Genomic DNA, 16,376 nt, shown 5'->3' on the forward strand with positions numbered 1-16,376 from the left:
GCCTCAATACACGGTTCAAGGTCGCATCTCTCCATCCTCGAATGCGTCTCACGCTCGCCAAGTCGTTCTGTACTGCGCTGCGCTCCATGCCATGCCGCTCCTACCTGCCGAATTGGAAGCGTTGCAAGGTTGCTGTCCGGCATTCCTCCAACATGGCCTTTTCGTAACCTTTAGCTACCTTCAGGATGCTGGGTTCGCCATAGAGCTGGGCGAGCTCGTGGTTCATCCTTCGCCGCCATACACCATCTTCTTGCACACCGCCAAAGATGGTCCTAAGCACCCGTCTCTCGAATACCCCGAGTGCTTGCAAGTGCTCCTCAAGCATTGTCCAAGTTTCATGTCCGTAACGGACTACCGGTCTTATCAGCATTTGGTGCGGTGGTGAATCTTTTTTGACCGCAGTTTCTTCTGGAGCCCGTAGTAGAACCAACTTCCACAGTTTATGCGCCGTCGTATTTCAAGAATAACATTGTTATCAGCCGTTAGCAAGGATCCAAGGGAGACGAATTCAGTTCCTCGTAGTGCTGCTTCCACCTTTCGATCACCGCACGTTTATCCGTCAGGATGCTCCCATCTTTATCCCTGCATATCTCGGCTCGCAGCACGAACCATTTGCGGGATGCATTGAGCTTCTGATAGAACTTGCGGAAAACGGCACAGCTGTTTCATCTCCTCGCACTCCGCTTCTTCCAGGCGGTGTTTTTCCTGAAAAGGTGGGTTCACAGACCCCGCTTCCGTCTATGGCGTTCAACGGTCTGTCGGGTCCGTTGTTGCAGCGCGACCACCCGCGCTGCGTCATTCTCCTGCAAAATTTGTCTGCACTCTTCGTCGAACCAATGCAATCGTTTCGTCGACTTCTTCCTAAATACCCGACATTGTTCTCTGCTGTGTCGTTAATGCATTCCAGAAGTCCTCAATCGAGCTCACCCTCATCTGGCGACGCTGCCTCGAGATGCTGCGCGTATGCAGTTACTACCCTGCATGGAAACATTCCCGAGAAACGTCCTATTTTACATATGGAAACGATCCGATGACAATCAGTCACTACGAAATAAGCAAGGACAGCGGAATTGTACGAATTAAACAAATATTATTGATCCTTTCTATTGATTGCGCCTGTTGGAGCGAGCCCATTTGACTATGTCACTGGTAGTTTAGTTTTCTCAAATTCATGCAGATCTCTTTTCAGCTTATGGAAATAATTATGTTTTTATCACATAATAGATCTTCTGGACCCTTGTAAATTAGCACTGGCAGTGCCAGAGTTGTGATAATGTTGGTTCATCAGAAATTTTGGCGTAATGGGGAAGGGTCGTTTGGCCGAAACCCATTCGGCCGAATGCCACTAGGCCGAAAGTTATTCGGCCGAATATACCATTTGGCCAAACAGACCATTTGGCTGTAAGGGTCGTTTGGCCGAAAGGGTTGTTTGGCCGAAAGGGTTGTTTGGCCGAAAGAGTCGGTTGGCCGAAAGGGTCATTTGGACGAAAGGGTCATTTGGCCGAAAAGGTCGTTTGGCCGAAAGGGTCATTGGGCCGAAAGGGTTATTGGGCCGAAAGGGTTATTTGGCCGAAAGGGTAATTTGGCCGAAAGGGTCGTTTGACCTCCACGGTCATTTGGCTGAAAGGGTTATTAGGGTCATTTGAAAAGTGAGAAATCAAAAGTAGGAAGAAAGACATCTCAATTCTCTCTGTGAAAAAAGAGGAGCGCGAAGTGAGTAGTAAGACGTCTCACTATCCACTTTGCACTTCTCACTTTTTACAGTGAGAAGTGATAAATGAGGAGTGAGAAGTGAGATGTCTCACTTTGCACTACTCACTTTTCACAGTGAAAAGTAAGAAAAAAGGAGTGAGAAGTGAGACGTCTCACTTCTCACTCCTTTTGACGTTAAACTACGTCTGTCTTTTCTATATTGGGGAACACTTTACGATTGCAAAAAATTGAAAATCGTCACGAAAATATGATAGACTTCGATCGTTAATATCTCAGCCGTTTTTCGATGGATTTTAAATTTTCTTGGACCATTCGATCAAGGAAGAGTCAACGCTTCATACGTGATGAACACTGAAGTCGTTTGTTACGCAATTATTTTTACAAGAATCGTTTTTTATGCGTTTTTTTTTCACGCGGGTTTCTGGATTTCCGCGGTTCCTTCAGACATACTTCGGGATTTACGCGGTTTTTACGTTGTTTTAATTTACGCGGCCCATATCTTCCGCGTAAAAACCGACTCTAGTGTGTTACAATATCTATGTATGATAATATTTACTATTAAAAACTTGCTAACAGTTTAGCACTTGGTTTCGGTGAATCAGTCAATCTCGTAAGTGCATCGCAAGCTTCTTCTTCCATAGCACTACATTCCAACTAGAACTTGGCCTGCTTTTCAACTTAGTAATTTATTAGCATTTCTTTAGTTATTCATTGAAAGTTTTTTTTATGTCCGCCATTGCAGGGCTTTTAGCTGGTGCAGTTCGTTTATGCTAACTTAAACGTGCGTTTTCCTTGGAAAGCTTGGAGGCGTTTGACGGTAGCTTCTTGCTTACGTCTGTTGATGCCAGTAGAGGGGCTCGGAATCTTCTTCGCTGTTGCAGTGAATGCGTTCTGGTAAACTTTCTTTGGCTCGTTTTTGCTGATTCGTAGGTGTCTGCCGGAGTAAACGCTAAGTAAGACGCAATTCACGTGAAGGAATAATTATTATTATCAATAACGCCGTTGACAGCCCAGCTTTTGCAATGGGTTTTTCTGTAATGAGCCACCAGGGGCTTAGACTGACTTAGCGACGAGTGGTATGTCTCTGTAGCAGTTTGCGTCGGTGATGGTTGCAGCTGTACACTATCAGCCAGGCTTGTGCTTTTCAAATTGTGTAATCGATTATCATTTAAAATAACCTAAACCTAATTAATACCAATTTAATGTCAACAATGAAGTTCAATCGGATGTTTGGCATTGTTACCAATGCTTCGGATCGAGATACAATTATCGAATGATTCTTACTCTCTAGCGAGTTTTTATCAATTGGTATTTTGGATATGTGAACGCTTGAGAGCAGGGTTCATAATGCTCACTCAATCTCAGGAGCACATAATTTCCCCTCACGAAAGTTTTCGGGGAGAAATCGCTTTTCGGGAAAGAAAAACAGCCTGGAGAGTGATAACAATTTTTCGCTCACTTCGATTGCCGCTAAACGTTGGTTTGCTCTTTTTCTTTCATATTCGAGTCTTTTCGTGGCATCATCAATGCAAATGGTTGTAGCTTATGTGCAACAAATAACTTAACGCTTTCATACAGATAGCGTGGTGGTGTGGCTAAAGTAAGCGCATATCCACAGCTATTATTGTTACTATTCTGGGTTCGAATCCCGGCGCGGCCATACAATTTTGTAATTGTTCTGCGATAATTCTCGCGAAAAGTGAGTGAGAGGTGAAAGTAATGAAACGAAAAAGGATTTTCATCTAATAGGCAAGATTTTCGTTCATCTTCCAATGATAATTCTAGAGAAAAGATTGATGGGTGAAAGATGATCCTCAACATAAACAACGAAACAAGATTTTCCCTTGGCCCGAAAAACGCTTGCTTTGGTCTCATTGAAACGAAAAGTCGAAACCCTGCTTGAGAGTGTTGTTCATCCTCGATTATTTGAAAATTTTATTTTAATCCTCATTTTCAAATGTTATATACATCACCAGTCCAAAAATTATATTCATCACCAGTTATGCTCACTCAATCTCAGGAGCATAGGATAAACATCGAAAGTAGATTCAGGATGGGCTTGAAAAACGCTTGCTTTGGTCTCATCGCACAGAATAGTCGAAAACCTGTACATTACATACAGCTACGTAGTTCAACGTCACCTTTGCGTACAACCCGATTGGGCTGAACTTTTGAGTTTTTTCTTACTTCTCACTGTGGATAGTGAGTAGTTCAAAGTGGGTAGTGAGACGTTTCACTACTCATTTCGCATTACTCACTTTCTATAGCTAAAACTGATAAATAAGGAGTGAGAAGTGAGACGTCTCTCTTCTCATTCCTAATTTCTCACTTTTCAAATGACCTTTTCAGCCAAATGTCCTATTCGGCCAAATGACTCCTCCGGCCAAATTACCCTTTCGGTGAAATTACCCTTTCGACCTTATGATCCTTTTGCCTAAATGACCCTTTCGGCCTGATGACCCTTTCGGCCAAACGATCTTTTCAGCCAAATGGCCTTTTCGACCAAATGACCCTTCCGGCCAAATTACCCTTTCGGCCAAATGACCCTTTCGGCCTTATGACCCTTTTGCCTAAATGACCCTTTCGGCCAAATGACCCTTTCGGCCAAACGATCGTTGCGGCCAAATGAGCCTTCCGGCCAAATAACCCTTTCGGCCAAATAACCCTTTCGGCCAAATGACTCTTCCGGCCAAACGACCCTTTCGGCCAAACGACCCTTTCGGCTAAATGACTTTCGGTGGGTTTTGAAGTTTCGAAGGTTTCGGCCTAATGGTGTGTTCGGTGTAGTTGTATTCGACCAAATGGCTTTCCCTTTCGGGGAATGGGGGGTTTCGGCAAAACGACCCTTCCCCAACAAAATCCTTTTTTGACATTGAAACTAAGATTGAAACAAAGAAACCCCCTAAAAAATCAAGATTATAATCCATCAATTACCAAACTCTTATTTGATTCAATAGTTCCTACAGAAATTCATCAATAAAAATCTTGGAATATTCATTCTGGTATTATTTTATAAATTCTAGGTATTCCATTGAAAATTATTCCAAGAATTCATTTTAATATTCCAACAGGACTTCTTTTAAAGAATCCTCTGCAAATAAATTCAGAAATTTCTTCGGAAACTCCCAAAGGAATTTCTTTGGAATTTTACTTTGTACCGAATACCTTTGTAAGTTCCGTAGGGAATTCGTCCGGAAATTCTCCTCAGGAAATGCCTTCAAATATTCTTTTAGAAATATTTACTGAAATTCTTAAAAGATTTCATTCCGAAATAATATAATTAGGGGAAACCGCCAAATGTTGAACGCCTAATTTTGTCGCCTATTGTTGAACTCCCATAAGAAATGCACGTGAGTTCAACAATAGGCGAAGAAATTAGCCGTTCAACATTTGGCGAATTACCCTAATTCCTAGGGAAGTCGTTACAGCGAAAATTCCATTTCTTTGAAAAAATTTCCAGTACCTTATTTGGAATTTCCTCCTTTATTTTATAGGACGAAACTATAGAAACATCCGGACAAATTACAAAGGACATTCTTATTTTTTTCTAAATAATTCCTTTGGACATTCATTCAAGACATCATTTGGAATATCTTCCAGGTATTTTATTGAACAATCATTAGGAAACAGCTCCAAAAATAAATACAGATCTTTTTTAGGAAGTTCATTCAAAAGCCCAAAGAATAATTTCGAATAATTCTTTCATGCCCTAGTTGAAAGTATAAATTACTTGGTTCGGATTACCACGGCATATGTAATAACTTGTTTGATAAATGTGTAAGCTGTGTTATGAATTGTGCAGTCAAAAATCCAGACGGTTGGATTTGCTTGAACCTTGAAATCAATCACGTTTATGGTAGCGCCCTCTAATTACCTCTCTATTAATTGCATATTATTCGGTAACTTGGCCGTACGAAAATCATTTTTTGTTAAATATCTTGGCTGTGCATGTGGGCAGCACATGTTTCGAAATGGACAAATTGATACAAAATTTGCGAAAAAGAATCCACGTGTCTTGGAGGGACTCGAACCCTCAACCTCCTACTCTCTAGATAGGCGTGATATTCAATTTGCAAAAAAAAAGTTAACCTCGGTGGAGGTTGGTACTCGGATTCTGATGGCTTTTCCGCAAACCGGACCTTTAAGTGGTCTTGTTGTGTAGAAGTTATCACGCCTATTTACAGAGTATCAATTTGACCATTTCGAAACATGTGCTGCCCACATGCACAGCCAAGATATTTAACAAAAAAAAATATCTTTATCACTTGTCATCAGACGAGTTTATACAATCCCATTGTGTTCGGTTCCGAACGTGTAATTTTGTTTATACTTTTGTGTGTTATCTATATGTATGAAATTTGCGATAATTGATTCGTACCTATGATTAGTTTAGTCTATAGATGTACATTGAAATAGTACCTTTCCCTTAAATCGTAAACAAAAAATAAATTTGAATTCAATCTTGCAATTAACAAAGCAGGCTCTGCCCACCAGGAACAGTTAGGTTTTGTTGTATAGGCGTTGCCATGGTAATGGGTTGGAGATTAGTTTAATGTCCAGCTTGGAGATTAGTTTAATGTCCATTTGACATACACACACATTCAAACAATTTAACTATAAATAACCAGGCACTTTCGTGCAGAATTTGAATTTTGTATTTGACTGTCAACGAATATGTCAATTCTGCTACCAGACCACCATCCAGATCCAGTTTCTACTGCGCCGCTGCAAGAGAACCGATCGCTGCTGCTGATCCACTATTATACAGTCCATCCGTTCTGCCGCTCATCGGAGCATCGTCGGAGGAATCAAACAGTCAAGAATTGTCCCTTCGATACGATCCACATTAGACCTCACCAGTGGTAATCTAATGTGGACACCGTTTCGACTGCACACGGACAATCTGTTGCTTTCCTCAGTAAAGATCCCCGCTGCTGGAGCCTCAACAAGAAACAACATTGTATCCCAGCGAGCCGATCCATTATAAGACCCTTCCGGTAATCTTTTGTGGATATCGGTTCGCCTTGCACATGGATTACATGTTGTTCTCTGGTCTGTTGAGTGTTAGCCAGTAGCAAAATTTTGACTGCACCCCCGGAAGGTTGGGTCCGTTTCCGTCCCATTCGTGACGTTGTGCACCGCACACATTGAATTCCACCACTTAATTGTATCTTGACAGATACGTATTTCGACACATACGTATTTCGATACGTATCAGACACTGAAGACGACCTTATTGTTGAGGTCGAAATACGAATCTGTCAAGATACAATTAAGTGGTGGAATTCAATGGGATTGTATAAACTCGTCTGATGACAAGTGAAGACATTCCACTAAAAAGCTCAAAATATTTTCTTATCAATTATCTCTATGTTGAAGAAGGTCCGGTAATCCAACATAATGGCCCTTAGAGTCGGGTTATTGGGATAATAAGCGGTTCGATGGACAAAATTTTGGGTAGCCGGCTTACCTCTTTCGATTTCAATCAGTGAGACCCTAAGCCGATACAAATATTTAAAAAAAATCCCACCCATGGATTATAGGGGCGACAATAAAATTTCCAGAAATGGCCTTTCCCTCCCAATAGAAACCCATATACCAGGAATTTACTAAAATTTGAAATCAAGTGATAATATTTGACAATTTTGAATTATCTGGTTTCCTAATTTTAAAAGTTATGAGAGAAACTGGCCAATTTAGAAACATGGCCAAACCAGGTACAGTTACCCTATTATAGAGATGAATCATGTACGGCTTGCTGAGGAAATGCCTATTTCAGATTCGGATTCAATACAGTGGCCCAGTACAATGTTGATGACTGATGATTTAACTCACAAATACTTCAATTTAAATCCATAGATTTCCGCAGAAAATTTTCAAATTTCCGTAGTTTTCAACTACGGATCCGTAGATCCGAAGAAAACATTCCATTCCGTAAATCTACGGAAATTTCCGCAGTTCTGGCATCGCTAGTGCACTTCTAGTGCAAGGATGTGACAATTAAAATGTGACTTCCTTGTTGTTTCTTTGGTCGGTTGCTCAGAAGAGGAGAACATCAGTGCTGCCAAAACATTTTGTCGCAAAATCCGACGAATACTCAGGGTCTGTCTCATTTGGAGAATTAAACTTAAAAGTGACAGTTCGGAAATTAACAAATAACCCGGTCATAAGAATGGCTGGTGCTACCCAGCAATTCTAATAAGACATCGGTGCAAAATGATTCGATATCTGTCAAAAGTAATCATGCTCTGCAAGCAGGGTTATTCGATAATTATTGAGATGTCACTTTTAAGTTTAATTTCAGTTTAATTATCCAAATGAGACAGAGCCTCAGTATCAGGATTTGAAGTCTTCTCGTTCATTTTCTCCATCGTACATGATAAAAAATGCTACACTGAGAAAATTCTTCATATTGAATATTTGTGTCGCACACATATTTTTTTACAATTTGGGGACACAAATATATTCAATATAAATCCACACATGAATTCAATAACTGCATATTACAGATCACACATAAACTTCATTTGAATATAGATTCTATTTGTACTTGCGTGGAGAGTGGTTATGTTTGCACTAATAATCATCATGATTCAAAATTAAATTAATTTATTTTTGCCAATTAAAGTGTGTTTATATTTTACAGTGTACATACAACAGTGAAAAGTTTTTAATCAATTTAGCACAGAATCAGAGCCGTAGCGTGGAATTCCATTCATTAGGCGCCTCTTTTCTACTAAGGAAAAAAAATCTACAATATTTTTCATTTGGATAACAATTTGAAATTCAGGAATTGCATATTGAAGGAAATCCTCCTAAGAATTTTTGAAATTCCGAAGAATTTTTTTTACTATTCCCAAAATATTCTGGGAATTTAGCAGAGCCTTATTCTTCTTTGTAGCCGCGCATCTTATCGCACGGCTAAGGAAGGCACTTAGCAGAGCAATGCCGAGTGATTTGAGTAGAGTGACAGGAATCATAATAATGCACTTTATAATTAATTCTATATGTTATCTATGTTCGTGTATGGTCAAAGGTCCTAAAATTAAATTAACATTCCTAGAAAACTCTTAAAATTCTAATAAATTTCCGAAAGATAGAAAAAGCTTATGCAAATCAAAAGGAAAATGTTTTTTTTTTGTGAACCTACGCACTACTAGACTAAGTTGGGTCATTAAAACGCTAAAGTGAGATTGTCAATGGTAAGAGTCGTTGTCGGACCTAGTTGGATAACGAAAAGCCCTATGGCCGAAATCACCATCGGACATATTCGGATCAAGAAAAATCCAAAGCCGGTCGGAGATTTGAAGGAATACTACTGGACTTAGTTACATTAAAAAACCTGACGTAAGTAGACCGATGATAGGAATCATAGCCCTATTTGTTACCCGGCTCTGGAATAGATTAATTAATGGCCCAAATCGAAATCGGATCAACCCCAAAAAATAATGGAAGCCAGTAATGCGCTGACATATTTAGTCCAAAATAGACTTCTTCAGCCAAAAAACTAGCATTTTGTTAAGACTAAGATCAAGATAAATTCAACTCTGGAGTATGTCAATGGTTTGAAGACACCATTGGACCTAGTAAGTTCAATAAAATTCAGCTAAGAATAGGGTTGATCGATGATCGAAATCGCTATTGGACTTAGTCGCATAAAAAAACCCAACTCTTGAGCAGATTGGTTGGTGACCGAAATTGACATTGGTCCTATTCAAATTGGTGGCAAATTGGTGGCACTACTGAGCTCGGTAAATTGTTGAATAAATAAAATGCAACTCTACAGGGAGTTGGTCGATGATGGTCGTAGTCGCTATCAAAAGCATCAGGACTGGAAAAAATATAACTTTGGACCAACATTTGGTATTTTTTTGGAAACTGGGGACGTTATGGTCATTCTTCTCCAATCATCTAATGTCAACCAATTTTACAAAACAAATATTTTTAGTCTCATAGCCTCATAGATTCAAGAAGTCAAATTCTATCATATAACTAGTCGACCCGGCAGACGTTGTCCTGCATAGTAGGCGAAAATGCGCGTTGTGAACTGGCTATGCGAAATTCCCATACGAATCTTTATTTTAGTTTTTGACGATTTACTCAACTTTACTTATGATTTTCACATGAGGAAATATCATATAAACCCGTCGGAAACTATAACGAATGTTTCTGCTGAAGAAATGAAAAAAATCCATCCAGCCGTTTTCGAGTTATGCGGATACGAACACAGACCATTTCATTTTTATATATAAGAAGAAGAAGAAGATATTCAATGGCTTTGTTTTGTTTTTCCACCACTGTGCTTGTACAAGTTTCTGGCATGCTGAGATCCGAAAAGTCGCTAGGTTAAATGCGACCGAAATGATCTTTTTTGGATCACATGAACATTTTTTGAACAAAACAAGCAAATTTATCTCGAATCAGAGATGAGCCAGCTTAGGGCTGCAAGCCTTTTTAATAAAGACAACAAGAATCTTGAATCTGCACAAAACCCATAGGGGAAGTGTACCGGTTTTGGCCACCTTAGTGCCTAATTTGGCCAACCCTGAAAAATACATATTTTGCAAAAACTATCGATCATTTTTACAGCGAATACAAGTATAAGGATATAAGATAAGTATATAAGGATATAAGTATCTCCTGTTACAGCTAATAAAACACTCGAAAATTGTTTAATTTTTGGAGTTGCATTGCTTTTGATTAGTCTTCTTCGAAGACCGCTTTCGTTCCTTTTTTATGGCTTGGATATCTTTTGAAGCTTTTGCCTTCTTCAAGGTACCGGCGTACTGATCGGAGGTTATGTCAGCTGCTTTCTCTGTTCGACGTTTTCGTTTGCTGGTTTTCGGGGCTACCATCTTAGGCAACGGAAGAATTGCCACTGGTGATACTTGGAACGCTGGTTTGACAGTTGAATCCTTTTCATTTTCAGAGTTGCAGGTTTCTAAGATATCTTCAGGGGAAACTTGAACTTCCTTATCTTCGAAGCAGATTGGTGTAGTAACAGCATCTACTTGAATTTGCTGAGGCAGTTCGTCTATGTAAGCACCAGCAGGTTGATCGGTTACCTCAGCTGGAGCAAAAGCATCGTCGTCGAAGATATTACGATTGCAAGGCCAGATACCTGTTTTATTGAACCCATTTACAGCTACGCTCATGGTGGCTGCCTTGATGAATGCAGGCTTTATCAACTCTGCAATGTCGTACTGACCGACGACTCTCCCGGGGTTCTGTTGCAGAAACCGCTCCACTTCAGATGCGTAGTATGACTTGAAAGGTGCCATAAAGGACACGTCCAGCGGTTGCATCTTGCACCAAGACAGTGACGAAATTGGCTCTGACCTTCTTAGTAAATGCTAAGTTCTTCTTGTGGGACGAATGTCCGTCTATAATGAGCAAGGCCGGTTTATCATAAGATGGCTGCACGTGTTCCAAGAACGATCAAGTCATTGAAGATATGCACAGTCATGTAACCCGAAAAATTGCACGCAAATTTGCTTTCACATGGTGCACCATTTTTTCAAAGCGTCTTGCATCCGCATACGAGCAAAAATTAGAATCGAAGAAATATGTTGCCCTGCTGCTGACATGCAGATTACTGCCATTATTGTTTCCCACGTTTAGCGAACGTAATTTCACCAACCTGCTTCATAACTTTTAAAGCTGCAATCTTCCGTTTCTTACGTGGGACCTTTGAAGAATAGATAAACTAAAAGTTTGTTTTTCACAAAATACAAAATGCAGGTAAAAACGCACAGTACAGACACCTGTCTCATCTGCGTTGAAAATTCGATCCGCCGTGAATTTAGGGTTTGTGAGCGCCACTTCCAACAAATCGTAGAATGCAAAAACTGAGACCTTATTGAAACCTCTGGCACGGGCAGCTGAGGTTGCTTCAGGCTTCCGGAAGGACAACTTAGGATTTCGCTTGAGGAAGTTGCTCAACCATGCGACACCAGCAAGTTTGGTGGACTTGTTGAATGGGTGCTGCAAACCATTTTTTCCGCCAAGTCAAAAGCCAGCTTTCGAACATCGATCATCGAAATCCCATAGAACCTCTTTTCTAAATCTAAAAGGTGTCGCACCAGTTCCTCTTCTTGTTGTTGATTGAACACAGAAGCAAGAGGTCCAAGTCGTGGCAAGAGATCGGGTTTCGTGAGGTGCCTCATAAGCGTCGTTCGAGGAACAGCATAATTTATGGCTGCTGTTTTCACTGGTGTCCCATTCCTCACAGATTTCAATGCCTGTTCCATCTGCACAGAGGTCCATGACTTCCGGTTGCTTTTGCGAACGTAATTTGTTGGCATCTGTGAACAAAAAATCGATAACATAAGTAAAACGGATTAAACACTTCTGTGTCTGTCTTTCCCTACGACAGAATGTCCGTCTTTCCCACTTTAGTGCGTGATATTTAAACCACCAGAATACAAAAAAATTAATTGCAATAATTACCGTTCTTCTACCAGGCTTCTGCTTTGTAATCAAAACAACTCGTTCGCGTAGGAAATCTGCCGGAAATAAAAACACTGCAAAATGTAGAGCTTGATATCCGTAATAGCCAAATTACATCCACTAGCACGGGCACGAAGAAAACTTTTGTTTTGTTGACATAATTGACAGATTGCGTTTGTGATGTCAACAGTGGTTCTCAAATGTTTTGTTACACGTTCAAATTTGATCCTACATTGTTGGAATATTTCAAAACAACTTTTATCCTTTAAATATGAAAAGTGCCCATCTTTACCACTGTGTCCGTCTTTACCTACTTTCCCCTACAGGACTCAGAAACAAAAAAAAAACTCTTGATTTTGGCGCCCCTCTAAAGACTGGCGCCCTTGGCGGGGGCCAACCCAGCCAACCATACGTTACGGCGCTGCATAGAATGATCAGAAAACAAACATTTGAGCTTTTTTTGCTGAATATATTTTTCCAAAAACGCAGGACGGCTACACTACAAATAGGCTGCCCTTTGTATAGAGCACCCCCATGAAACGGCTGTCATCCACGAACAACTCGCTTGAAGCCAAAAACATGGTGCTGCAACCTGGTTCTGGATGGAAACATTGCCGGTTAAGCAATAAACACACGAAGTCAGATCAGTCGGATGCGTAAGCGGCATGTGTTGCATTGTTATTTAAATTATATTCAACGAGATGTATTGCATTGCTGCGTGATTTTGGACGTCATTAATTGGCGCTTTGATGTTGCATGAAGCAGAAAGATGATATTTAAAAAATTTCGCACGGTGAAACATACGAGGATATTTTTGAAACTCTTCTCTGAAATTCTAGAGGCAATTCAATTAAAAACGGTAAACAGTGCTGGGTTGGACTTTTCTTATATTGTGTACTAAGTATGATATCATAGAATAAAAATTGAAATTAAAATATTGTGCAGTAGACAACAAGACTAACCCCGTACTGCTTATCGTTTTTAATTAAAGGCTCCCCCAAACACACGCGACGCGATTCTATCGCTTGGCGACAGCGATTCTGTCGCCGTTGGTATGGAAGCATAGATAGAACATTGACTGCAGCGACCCAACGATAGAATCGCGACGACCAGTTGTCGCCGTCGCGGCGATGAAATCACTTAGGTCTGGGGGAGCCTTAAATTGCTTCGGCGGTATGAACAGAGCTTAAAATAGGAAAGGCAACACTAGCGCCACCCAATCGGTAGACGGCTTCAAGAACTACATCTTATTTCAGGGGGGTGGTATAGAGTGCCGCAGATTGAGATGTTGTAAGATTCCGATTAATCGATTAATAACTAATCGATTACTCTCGATTCTTGTCGATTATTGAATCGATTAATCGTTGGGTATTAATCGATTCGAAATTAATCGATTGTCACAACTATGAATCGATAAAAGATATTTTAGTTACTAGATAAAGATTGTCGCTTCGGTTCCCTTTGTTCTGCTGTCCGGAACATGTTGGGTACCAAGCTGTCAAATCGTATGGATTTTCCTTCTTTGACATTTAGCTTTCCTATCCTCGCCAGCAAAAGATGTTCCGGACAGCGACAATCTTTATCTAGTAACTAAAATATCTTTTGAATCGATTAATCGAAATAATCGATTAATTTGCGACGTCTCCAGCCGCAAAGGTCATTTAAGTTATCGAATGTCATTTTCTTCCAATCAGTAATCGGTACGATTATGGCAGGAAATCGGTACCATTTTTAATGACTAATTGGTACATTCTAGCCTAGGTTGGGTGTAGAAATGAACGCTGAACTGCGGATTCAATCTAAAACTAGAACTGTGCGCTGCATTCCTGCTGGTCCTTACGAAGTTCTCCAGAAGCGTTGATATCAACAACAAGATTTGCCTTTGATCTGCTTCGAGGATCGTCCTAAACCAAAACTGTCTTCCAACAACGCCGTCGCCGTGGAAATACAAGAGCTGACTTCAAAAGCCTGCCGGCACCATGTTACATCCGGCGAAAACCCCCCCGATTTGATCTCCCGTGGCACTACGCTCGAAGCTCTCATTGCATTGATGGTTCAATGTTGTATGTATTTAGCATCGCATGGAACACTTCGATCGCCGATCAAAGAGAGAATTATTAGGCTCTTTTTAGTGGAATGTTTTCACCTGTTATAATCCTAGCTTTAGTATTATTCCATTTAATTCCACCACGTTGTAATCTTTACAGATACGTACTTCGATATCAACTGTAAGGCCGTCTTCAGTGTTTCGTACTTGACTTGACTCGAGTCGATGTAATGCATATTCGGCTAATAATTCATTGACATGTCTGCCTGTTCAGCATTCAAAACTAGTAATCTAGTATTGAAGTATTTAAATTGGTTTCTTTTATTCATATTTAACCGAATTGCACTATTCCAGCAATGAATTATTTTGACCCACCCTAGAACATGACTGCTTTCATCTATCTCACAAGCCTTGATATACTGAGACGATGCTTGTATGCAAAACAGCTTCGCTGCTCTACGGCACTTGTGAGCTCACACGAAAAACCGCATTTCGTCTCCTGGAAACAGCATCAACATCTTTCACACGTATGGTTAAGCTTGAGGTTATTGGAAGGTTGGGAAACAGAATCAATTTTACTTACGTTCGGAGCACCCTCGTTTTCGATATCGTACACACCCAAAGTCAATGCAATGGTGGCAAATATAATATAGCGAATAGTGAGTTCCAGTTTATTGCCGAACGGAGAGCACTATTTCACCGATCCCGCCTGACACTCATTGTGCACCATTTGCTCTTGATTTACGGCGACGAATTTTTACAAGGGTCCCCAACCGCTCGTGCACCGTGAAAAATCAATTACACGTATATTTCCGCAGATTCGACAAGGCACTTCTCGACCGTGGAACCGAATTTACATAAAAATCAAATAACCCAAATGTGGCACCAAACCAATCCTGTTTTTGGGAGGCGACCAATTCTGCACAGCCGGATTCAGAACCGAAGTCTGCCACCGCACCGGCGGCAGTGCGTGCTGCTTCTTTGGAGTTCACAGTTTGTAACTCTTGTTGGCACGCTGTTTACGCTCTATCCTCAATTGTCGCACTCTAGCTTTATTTTGTACCGTTCTAAATCATATTTGCGGCATCTTTAAATTTTGATTACTAGATTTTGAATGGAAAGCAAGTTATGAATGGCTTTATTATTCTTAAATTAAGATTAAATCATAAAAATCCTGATTAACCCACTTAGCAATGATAATGCCTTTCTCGTGCATTTTGAAAAAAAAAATGTATTAGGACCATAACTATTGAGTTCTGGCAAATTTGGTTGCACCAACTCAATTTGGTCGCATTTGAGTCACAGAAGCTCTTATACAGCAAGTGTGTTGCTCGGGACATTACCTTAATTCGTCAAGCTGAGTTGATTGGCATATAACAGTCGGCCCTCCGACCTCCTATCAGAAATTCGTTTTTGGAGTTAACATATAGCTTTTTTGTTACACCTTTGGTGTATGAGAAAGGCAAAAACCTAGGCGTTCTTTCTTGATAGGCTGTGTATTTCAAATCCTCTTTTCAACTTTCATGTGTTTTTTCAGTATTTTCAGTTATTTCATTGCTTATTAATTGAAAGATTTTTTATGTTAGCCATTGAATAAATATGTTCAGAAAACAATATAATGTCCAGGGCCCCAAAACAGAATAGAATGTCCATAAAAAGAATCACAACGGTAGATCGACTTTCCAAAAATAAACATCATATCGATGTGTTCAACAAGCAAATATCCGCCACTTGAGACCTGGCCTTAGCAGAGGGATAATCGAAAAATAACACTGATCCCTTCTTTTTGCTCCATGCTCAAAATACGGGGCGAGCCGGCGCGCGGTTCCTTAGGGAGCGAATCCAGAGAAAATCGAAAATAAATACCTTCTGGCAATATAATAAATATCGAAAGACGTCTCGGAGGGGACCAAAGGACATTCGTTACTGAGTTGCTGTTTGGGCGAAACAAGTTTCTCAGTTCATTCAATTTTTGCTTTGAACGCGAATTTTGTAAACGCGCTACAGATTGCGAAGAGGGGAATAGTAATATACATCCCGCTGCAGCGTCTGGAAGGGGACGAAATTGAATCGTTTACGCACCCCGGGCTCTGGGTGCTGCTGCCAGTGTCTCGTGTGTTTACAAGTGGAAATAATGTTTCCTTTTCTCGCTTCGACAGTCGCTAAC

The sequence above is a fragment of the Armigeres subalbatus genome, chromosome 3 (assembly GCF_024139115.2).
Source record: "Armigeres subalbatus isolate Guangzhou_Male chromosome 3, GZ_Asu_2, whole genome shotgun sequence".
Classification (NCBI taxonomy): Eukaryota; Metazoa; Arthropoda; class Insecta; order Diptera; family Culicidae; genus Armigeres; species Armigeres subalbatus.